This window comes from Hordeum vulgare, chromosome 5H (assembly GCF_904849725.1).
Source record: "Hordeum vulgare subsp. vulgare chromosome 5H, MorexV3_pseudomolecules_assembly, whole genome shotgun sequence".
NCBI classification, from domain to species: Eukaryota; Viridiplantae; Streptophyta; class Magnoliopsida; order Poales; family Poaceae; genus Hordeum; species Hordeum vulgare.
This window is the reverse complement of record NC_058522.1, coordinates 581,392,193-581,402,848: the sequence shown is the minus strand read 5'-3', so window position 1 is coordinate 581,402,848 and position 10,656 is coordinate 581,392,193. Positions and strand designations below refer to the sequence as shown.

Genomic DNA, 10,656 nt, shown 5'->3' with positions numbered 1-10,656 from the left:
AAAGGCCCTGTTTGGATCCATGGGCTAGAGTTAGTTTGAGCTAGTTTGGGTTCAACTAGCCCTAAAGTATCCAAACATAAGGGTTAGATTGAAGCTAGTTGCATCTAACCCACCCAAAAAAACTATCCCACCCAAGAGGTGCTAATTGGAGCTAGTTCTCATGGGGTTCATTGAAAAATATTTCTCTCTCTCTCTCTTTCACCAGCCAAAAGATGCCAATTGGAGCTAGTTCTCATGGGACCCATTAAAAAATCACTTTTATCTTTTCATAAAATGCAACTATTATCAATCTAACCCTTTCATCCAAACACCTATTTGGCTAGAGTTAGTTAGGGTTAGTCATGAGCTAAAAACTAACTCTAACTATTAGCTAAACTAGAGTATCCAAACAGGGCCAAAGGTGGAGTACTCAATTTCTCATGATCCGAGGTGGCTGCAAGCTTGCCGACGGCGCCTGCAGTACCCAATCACATTGCAAAATATATTCCTAATCCTAAACTAGCTACTGGATTTAGTGCTTACATTATACGAACTAAGCAAGAAGGAGTTGGATGGATTCCTAAGAAAGCAAACAGGTGAATGGATTCCTAAGCAAGCAAGATGATGTACTGCCAGCAGGGATGTAACGTCAGTGAGGCAAGCCATCACAGCAAGGCGCTAAGCCCGCGCCGGCCAGCCGGCCGCGGACACTAGGAGGAACTGGAGCGATGCGAACATGGGCACGCACAAGCTAGCCAGTGGCGTGGACATTCTGTATTGCATGGAGAGAGAGCAGGAGCACAACACCCTGCTTGTTCGAGTCAAGTGGAGCTGCAGCCAGCAGGATTTTCGATGGCGATGTGATGCGAAAGAGCGAACCGAGCAAAATGAGAAAGGAGAGGTTGGGGAAAGAAATTTACATGTGGGTCCTATAATCAGTGACAGTATTTGGGTGAATCTAGCAGAGGTCGACTTTTTCCGGTGTGCCAAACAACTCTAGAGTTAGAATTAACCGGGATTCGTGAATACACGACATGGACATCAAGGATTGAAAGGTTGAGGTTCATTTTCGACGAGCTGTATGAATTCGAGGTTTAAAACAGACTTCACTCCATCATGTGTGAAGATTTAACGGCCGCAACTAAAATATTATTATTTTTAAAAGGAGGTACAAACCCCCGGCCTCTGCATCAATCGATGCATACGGTCATTTTTATTAATTATTTAACATAGGTCTAATAAAAACATACATCAAACCATCCGAAGCCACCACTCACACCTGCAAAACTCGATAATGTAGAGTGCTCTCACTCTCCATATCTGAAACCGGTGTCGTCACTAAAATATACGTACGGTGGCAAGGTCAGGCCTGTAATAAGAAACAAGAGATGGATTGATTCAGGCGTGATGTTCCCTTGGGATCCACGATCGACCAGAGATGGTTTACAGAAGGGACTGATTCCGTCAAGGCCATCAAGGCCGTGTACATCATGGACTCCAAGTCCTAGTAGTAGTCCTTATTATATATACGTATTGTAACAAGGCCGACGGAGACGTCCATGGTCTGCACTCTCTCGGCTGGCCCTATAATTAAAACGCCGGGACGCTACGTACGCCTCCTCTGGATCGCTCATATATAGCCCAGCAACCGAATCTGGGAGAACTTACATACACTAAGTCTAACAGGCTTGCATGCAGCTAGCTAGCTAGCTCTCAATGGCGGCGACGCGTGCGTGTTTGTCGGTCGCGTTCCTTGTGGCTCTCACGTTTCTCTTCATGGAGGGCCGGGTGACGGCAGCCGGGAGTTTGTTGCAGCGGCGGCGGGAGGTGCGAAGCCTCCTCAGGGGCTCAATAAGCCTCCTGTGAAAAGCATTCAGGTACATTCGTACGTTGTATTTTCTGGTGTTATGCGTTGCTCAGCACACATGCATGCATCTTTAACTAGCTTGCATTTATTTGGTCCTTGCTTAGCTTGATTGTTCTTACTAGCAAAACGGGAGTAATTGTTTAACGCCGCTCAGAATCACAAGCCATGCAGATGAATGCAAACAAAACGGGAATGTACAAGGCATAGAGAGGGATCCGCGTAACACGATATATAATATCAAGTACAAGACTTTGAGGGCAAGACACCTCCTAGAGATAAGATGGAAATATTCTTTCTTAATCCCGAATAATCTCTAACTATCAAATATACTTCTAACACCCCCGCAGTGGTAGCGGTAGCGTTTCGAACTACAAGAACGCCGCCGACGATAAGATTGAAGATAATAGCAGCCGACAGTGTCGTGTGACGGACGCATGCATTAACTATAGATGAAACCGACGAGTTGTTCAAGCGAGGTGATAGCCCTTTATGCCGATGTTAATGTAGCCGAGAGCGTAGGGTGATGTAACCGTGGTCGAGCTTGCCATGCGAGGGACGCTGTGGTCGATGTCGAGTCGGGGTGGCCGGTGTTGATGCAGTCACCGTGGACCAGAAAGAAGAGCGGCGGTGGCTAGGATAGGAGCACAGAGACGGTGTTCAAAGTAGGCGAGGCAGAACACGACAGCGTGACAAAAACAGATGCGGACGCGGCGTTACCGCGCCTATGAAGGTGGTGCGGCGGATCCCACACGGAAGTTGACGTGCGTGGACGACGAATTGGACCGCGTGCTACATTGCTACGCCCCGAGGAGGTGACACAGCGGCACGGGTGAATTTAAGGGGGGGGGCGAGGGGATCTAGACCCTCCCTAACAAATTGGTTCTTCCACTATGATTCTGGTTGTTGCAGTTAAAAATTTCACTTCACATGAACTTTGCCCCTTCATGAACACGCTTGCCCCCCTATGCATGAATGCTGGCTCTCACCCGGCATAGAGGCAACGCGTGGATCAGGACAACGATGGGGAAGACCTTAGGACGGTGGCAAGGACCGCTTGCCTCGTTCGCTACGACCCGATGGGGTGTGCCGCTGCGAGGGTCGGTGCAGCCACGGGATCTGCTTGGAACGGGCGGCATCAGGGTGGGGTGAACGACGGACCGCGACACTATGGCCCGAAGGGGCGACGCAGAGGCAACACGCGGGTCAATGTAGCCACGGGAAGAATCACGGTGCGGTGGCGGAGACCACATGCCACGCTCGATAGGGTCCGATGAGGCAACGCAGCGGCAGCGCGAAGGTTGGTGCAAGGACGACCTGCAGCGGACGACCATGAGACGATGGTGGACCGCGGACAGCGGCACTATGACGTGAAGGAGCAACGCAGCAGCAGCACGCTGGTCGGTGCAACCGTGGGAAATACCACGGAACGGTGGCGCTGCGACCATGGGGCGACACAGTAACAACAGTCCGTTGCTTGATCGATGAAAGGACACGCATACTCATTGACAATCATTACGGAATTCGGCACAGACGCGCACAGGTGCGGTAGATCAAGCGGGACGACGTGCGTTTGGCAGCCTGACGCGTGGACGCGTACGCACGCGAGCTACCTCCACCACACGGGACGCTGCACGAACATCCAACGGCAGCATGTGTTGGTACAAACTCGGGACCAATCCTCCTTGGAACAAACGCCGAGCAGCCTCCCGACGAGATAAAAGTAGATGATGAATGCCGTGGCACATCAATGCTTGTATCTTGATTTTTATTTCTTACAACAACTCAAACACATACATGAAAGTACGCACGCACACACGCAGCATAATTCAGAAAAACTCTTAAGTCGAACGGACCCACACCACAGTCGCAACAGAGACTATATCTTTCTTAGACCTCTCACTTACTCAGCTCATACCGTCGCTACTAACCCACTAGCACACGTACTAAGGGGGTGTTTGGTTACAGAGACTTATTAGGGACTTAGAAATTATAAGTCATTTTAAGTCCCATCTAAACCAAACAGAAGGGACTTATAGGGACTTAAAGTGAATATTTGGGACATATGAAGTAAGACTCTCAAAGAAAGTCTTATAGGGACTTATAGTTGTAATATGATCTTTTAGTCCATGTTAAGTCCTAGAAACCAAATAGGTAGGAACTTTTTAGGGACTTAGGACTTATAAGTTGGGATTAAAAAAAATCTTAGGACTTATGAACCAAACAGGGCCTAAGCTAACCAACTAACCCGGCCGCACTACCTGCCCCACTCACACGGTGACAGGACACTCCACTCGCCACGGTCGCATGACATACATGCACGCCATGCACTAACAGCTCACACCGCAAGCACCAGATCAGCTTAGCCACGTTCTACATCATGAGTCAAGATTAAATCTAACAGCAAGCATGACCAACTAACGTGCATGCAGGAGCAGCGCTCAACATGCAGGAGCAGCCACACCATGCACGAGCAGCGAGAGGACCACGGCCGAACTAGCGCACTGAATGGGAGTAGGCTCGGTTCCGGTCGAAGAAGTGGCCGCGACGGCCGGCGGTGGATGAATAAACGAGTGGAGTGGCCTGTCTAACCTTGTCGCACAGTCGAAGTCTCGAAGATGGCCGGAGTAGTCACCGTCGAGGTCGGATTAGAGGCATGATGTAGGCGACAAACGGCAGCGAACAATTCAAGCCGATTTTACATCAAAAAACCAAAAGGAAACGCCAATCAATGTGACAAACGAGAGAGGAAAAGCCCAATCAATGGATCAGAAAAAAAAGACTCTAAAGCAACCAATACCATCTATTTTATGAACTGCATGTGCTAAAATAAATGTACATATATGGTTACGGAATTATTTATACAATTTAGGAGGTTTGCCCTATTCTTTCAAACGCGAATTAAGGCGATGGAAGTAACTTGTAATACAAACATGTATTTTTTTTATTATCTCACTTTAACAAAATGGTTGACTTATCGTGGCAGTAGAAATTGGGCTGAGGTAGAAAGCATATTTGCACCACAAACGTGTTCTTTGCAGGGGCAGGCCCAGGATTTATAGGGTATGTATTCAAAATTTTGAAGACTAACAATTTGTTTAACATCTTAAAGCCCATACTGTTGGCGCGTATAATTGATTATAGCACGGTAGTACTTCCTCCGTTCCTAAATATAATTTATTTTAGAGATGTTATTATGAATTACATACGGATGTATATAGTCATACCTTAGAATATAGATTCACTCGTTTTCCTTCATACATAGTCTGTAGTGGAATCTCTAGAAAGACTTATATTTAGGAATGGAGAGAGACTAGTTATGTAATGTGCAAAAGAGTGCTGTAGGTACACAACCAATAGATATTTTATGCAATCACCAAAAGCGAATTGCATTATCCTATTCTATATACTCCCTCCGTCCGGAAATACTTGTCCTAAAGATGAATGTATCTAGACTTATTTTAGTTATACATACATCCATTATACCCATTTCTAGGACAAGTATTTCCGGACGGAGGTAATATATTATTCTTTGTCCATAAGAATGTGGGAAAGATTTAAATTTTTCTAGTTTGCTTGCACTATTATCTATTTTTCCATATTGTTACAATAATTAATTCCTAGAAATTAACAGAGCCCGGATGGAGATATTATAGATTGTGTGCATATCATCGAACAGCCTGCATTCGACCAACCTCTCCTCAAGAACCATACTATACAGGTAATACTTGGCACATCATTTTCATTTGCATATAACGATTAATTATAAGAAGTTGCAGTGTCCCATAATATCACAGTCATGTATCATGATATCACTCAATTGTCATATTTTCAGATGCGTCCTTCTTACAACCCAAAAGGCATGCATCATGATTCCAACATCACACCCCATCTAATCACCCAAACATGGCATCAAAACGGGAAGTGCCCTGAGCACACCATACCAATACGAAGGACCAAGGAGGAGCATGTCCTGAGGGCCAGTTCAGTTAGGAGGTTTGGCAGGAAGATGCCTAGGAGCATCCCACTCCTCAATCCAACCAATGACACTAACACACCCAATATATTAAGGGGCCACCAGGTAAAACGTCATTTAAGAATATATGATTAATTATCTTCTTCATAGATTGTTACTATCGTTATTGTCAGATTTACCCATTTAACTTTGTTTCTCTCCCATTGGGCAGTATGCCACCGCATCTGCGCGGTATGACAAGTGCTACGGAACCAAAGGCACCTTCAATATGTGGAAACCAGCGATTTCCAGGGCCAATGACTTCAGCTTAACACAACTTTGGATCACTGCGGGTTCCTACAATGGCAACAACCTCAATACCATTGAAGCAGGATGGCAGGTGAGACCTCAGTGTGAAATGTTAAATCCATCTTCCTAAAACATCTACTAAACTCCACCTTTTAGCATTCGTGCATGTATGCATGATATATGTGCTTTGAAAGAGCCAGCGCATAAGAATGAGCTAGACTAGGTTCTCCATTTATAAAGTATGTTCTTTCTCATTAGTTGTGCTTACAACATTGTTTCTAATACCCAAGGACATGTAGACATCTTAAAGTGTAAATAACATTTTTCTTTCTACATGCCCATTTTATAAATTGATTCTATTAAAGAAAACTTGTATTGATATTTAATAAAAATAAAAAGGAAATTACCACACAACTAAATCAATTAGAATATTGAGTAATCACAATTCACGAATTGCTAAGCTTGAGTAAACCTAACCTGAAGTTTGTGAGCATAACTGTATTAATTAGAATACAGTTAAACTATATGGGTTCAGGTTCAGGTTCCATAACTGTATTAAATAGAATACAATTAGACTATATTTTAAACCTAACCTGAAGTCTATGGGTTCAGGTTCCTAACCTGAACCCATGCCCACACTCCAACATTAAATCAATTAGAATAAAAAGGATTAGCAATTTGATTAGCCATGGACCTCAAATTTTATCCACGAACATCCAATTCTTCTATATCTTATAAAGTACTTAAGTCTATTATGTCCCTGTTGGAGCATGGGTTCATGGAGTAGTGAGGTACATCAGGCATGTGAAATTATTTTGGACACTATTAAGTGCTATAGGAAAACTATATCATAAACATTATAAAGGGATTTACTTGATATAAGCATGTATAGGGTGAACATTTAAAGGGGCTCAACTAAACAAACAAGCAACCACAAATTCTATGAGCCATCACATCTGTTGAAGAGATAAGATGCAACTACCGAGGGGTTGGAACAAAGAATTTGGAGAAAGGACTAAAAGGAGCGAGATTCCATGGGCATTTCTCATATTGGTGCCCTTTTTGGCATGGCATGGCATCACAATGTAGTTGGATAATATCAGTGGAATGAAAGGAGAAACAAGATGTCTACAAAGACTTATTCTTGCTTGTTTTTGTTTACTGTAGCAAACAGCCAACCTCAAAATCTCTTCCATCCTCTCTCCCTCTCTCTCTCCCTTCCTTCCTCCCTCCCTCCCTCCCTCCCTCCCTCTCTCTCTCTCTCTCTCTCTCTCTCTCTCTCTCTCTGTATCAATTATATATCTATGTATCTCTTCCACCTAATTAACAAATCCCATGTGGTAGTAGTGCTTAGACATAGCTATTATATAATTCAAAAACATATTGTAATTGTCTATTTAGTTGTGCATTATCTTTAATTGTGCCTAATGGCCTTATGCTCTCCACAAATATTGCAGGTTTACCCAGATCTATATAGTGATAGCAATGCCAGACTCTTCATCTACTGGACCGTAAGTTAACTTCATATTCCATTTATCTTGATAAATGCTACTATTGAGACCTTCTTTCCTAAGGTTTGCAATAATACTGAAATACTAACTTTCTGTTGTATGGAATTTTGTAGCGTGATGCTTATCAAACAACAGGATGTTACAACCTATTATGCTCAGGGTTCATCCAAACAAGCAATCAGATCACAATTGGCGGCAGTATCTCCCCAACATCCAACTATGGTGGCACACAATATGACATCGATATTTTAGTTTGGAAGGTAACAAAATAGAATAAGATTCCCAATCATAAATATTTAGTTGAGTGCACCTAGCAATTCAATCGAAATAGTGAAGCTACAGGGAAAAAGTGGGAATTCAGTTATACTTTAATATTACCCATGAATCCATGATGTGCAGGTTCCCTTACGCCGAAATGTTCAAATAGGAGTCTACTAAATATTTTTTATTTTATTATATCCACTAGGATTTAAACTCAAGACCTTTTAGCTTTGAGTTGCATGCACCCGCAATTTCAAGCCAAAAACTTATGTTCACTTACACTCCAACATTAAGCATGCAATATCAAATTCACGAGTCAGCCGTATAGAATCCATGCCAACCTCTTGTTCTTTCGGAAACTGTGTTTCCTTATTCAGTTTTGGTCAATAATGGAGTATAAGTTATCCCATGCACTTTTAATAATTGTCCACAAATGCAATACTGTCAAGATAGCTATTGAACAAGGGCTCTTTGAAGTTCCTCCTTACCCAGTTAGCGTTGACAAATATAAATACGAGCCACATATGTTAACTAGGGTAAAGTAGTAGTAAACACATTTTAATATTACATTTATTTGCAATTAACGGTTACACATCTTTTGATCTTTTATGGGATGTCTGCACCACCACATGATCCTCGGGTAGCATAGAAGGGCGTACGTACGTTTACCATAGATGCATGATTGCATGCATCGTCAAAAGGACGTCTCGTTGCTGTAGATGCTCCAATTACATAGAAGGTTGAGTCTGTCTCTTTCCAGTTTGATTGGCTGACTCGAGTATGTTAGTGCTCAAATAATTTACCTTGCTTTAGTCTCATGGTTCTAGGAACATATTGTTACCATGAAAGTCTTCTAAATCACGAATTGACTAACATCTATAATACATATCATATTTGAGCTCACTACCAAAAACACTCATCCCTGTCAGCTCACCCTGGCCTGGCCTTTAGTGTTCCCTTTTCGGCCTTGATTTTGGCACTTACGGAATTTAAACTATATTCCCTCCTCATGATTGATTGTGTGTTTTATTCTATAGTAAGATAGTTTTTCCTTGCAGGACCGAGGGAGTGGTAATTGGTGGCTGCAAGTTGGAGGATATAATGTGGGATATTGGCCATCGTACATCTTCTCTAACTTGACAGATAGTGCCTCCACTATTATGTGGGGCGGCGAGATATTTTCACCTGATGTCGGCCAAACTTCCACACATATGGGTAGTGGACACTTCCCAAATGAAGGGTTCGGTAAGGCGAGTTACATTAAGAACATCCAAGTGGTAGATTCATTCAACCGTCTCAATCCCCCAAGTGACGTGGGCTTGATAACTGAGCAGAACAATTGTTATAATGTGGAAAGTGGCAACTCTAGCGACTGGGGAACTTACATATACTATGGTGGCCCTGGGAATAACCCTAACTGCCCATAACGAGTACCATTTTCTATACCTGCCTACTTGTATATTATAAAAGGAAAGATGATTTCATGGTTTTCCATGCATCCATCATCTCTGTACATTCGTTAAATTTGTGTTAGGCTGGCCGTAGTAGGAGTACTTGGGACTGGTAAACATGTTGATGTGACAGACAATTAAGAAAGAGAGAGAGGGTTAAAGTAACATAGGTAGATATCGTAACATGTTAAATGCTATGCTACTATGTGTCATGCATGAAAAATAAATAAGGTTATCTATGATACTAATTTATGATACTATGCACTATGAATGTAGTATAATACAATAGTATTATATGCATGATACTACTACTCCCTCCGTTCCTAAATATAAGTCTTTTAAGAGATTTTACTAGGGGACTAGATACGGAACAAAATGAATGAATCTACATTCTAAAATATGTCTATATACATCTGTATATACTCTCTTAATGAAATTGCTAAAAAGACTTATATTTAGAAACGGATGGAGTATATGATACTCCCGACTATGAAGTAAGGTTATCTATGATACTAATTTATGACCGGCCTTGACCTTAAAGATTAATGACCGAGATTAATTAATGAAAGGCATGCAGCAATGATTACGTCCGTTTCTCCTTTATATACGCAAGGCGTCCGTGAAACAAACAGCGGGAAAAAAAGCGACCCGTTTTCGACGGCGTGCTCCCGTACGTCGTCCCAGCCGGCCCGTGGCGTCGTCGATCGTCATCGTCCTTTTTCGCACTGCTCAATAGGTAGTTTGCCCATGTCGCTCAACTTCCTGCTGCTTGCTTGCAAAGGCCTGCGTTCTCCGCACCCGCACCAGCGGCCTCGACTCGACAGGCATGCATGTCGCTGCCACCCTGTGGTGCCGTTGCGCGCACGTACCGAGTGCCACGTACGCCATGCTCTTCATGGCACAATGTACTGTATATGCCATCTCCCTGCGATGGTCATGGGCGTCGGGTGCTGCCAGGTCTGGTCCATGGAGAGTGTGGTCGTGCGTGTGTCTGTGTGTGTATGGGCACTGGCTGGCCATTGTACTGGCATTGTCTGACTTGTGTATGGCATGTGAGTGTGCGCACACTTGATACATGGTTTAGTTGGCGATAGTAGTAGTGAGCGCGACTGAATGGGTCACGAGCCACATGTAGGACTTAATCTCGGTCGTTAATTCCTGCCTCGTTATTCGGCCGTGCCAGCTTTTGTCTCCCCATTCTCTGGCCCTAGCAATAGCTATGCTGTGGGCTAATGGTATGGATTTGGCACAAATGCACTCAACTGTTAGGCTACGATTCAGATGTTCACCCTACTTTCTAGCAGCCCCGTGTGGCCTACATCTGAA

At 43.5% G+C, this 10,656-nt stretch overlaps 1 pseudogene; it reads left to right on the top strand.

Annotated features, from left to right (window-relative positions):
- The first annotated feature begins 1,695 nt into the window (after positions 1 to 1,695).
- On the top strand, positions 1,696 to 9,306 carry LOC123399597 (annotated as a pseudogene).
- Positions 9,307 to 10,656: the final 1,350 nt, after the last annotated feature.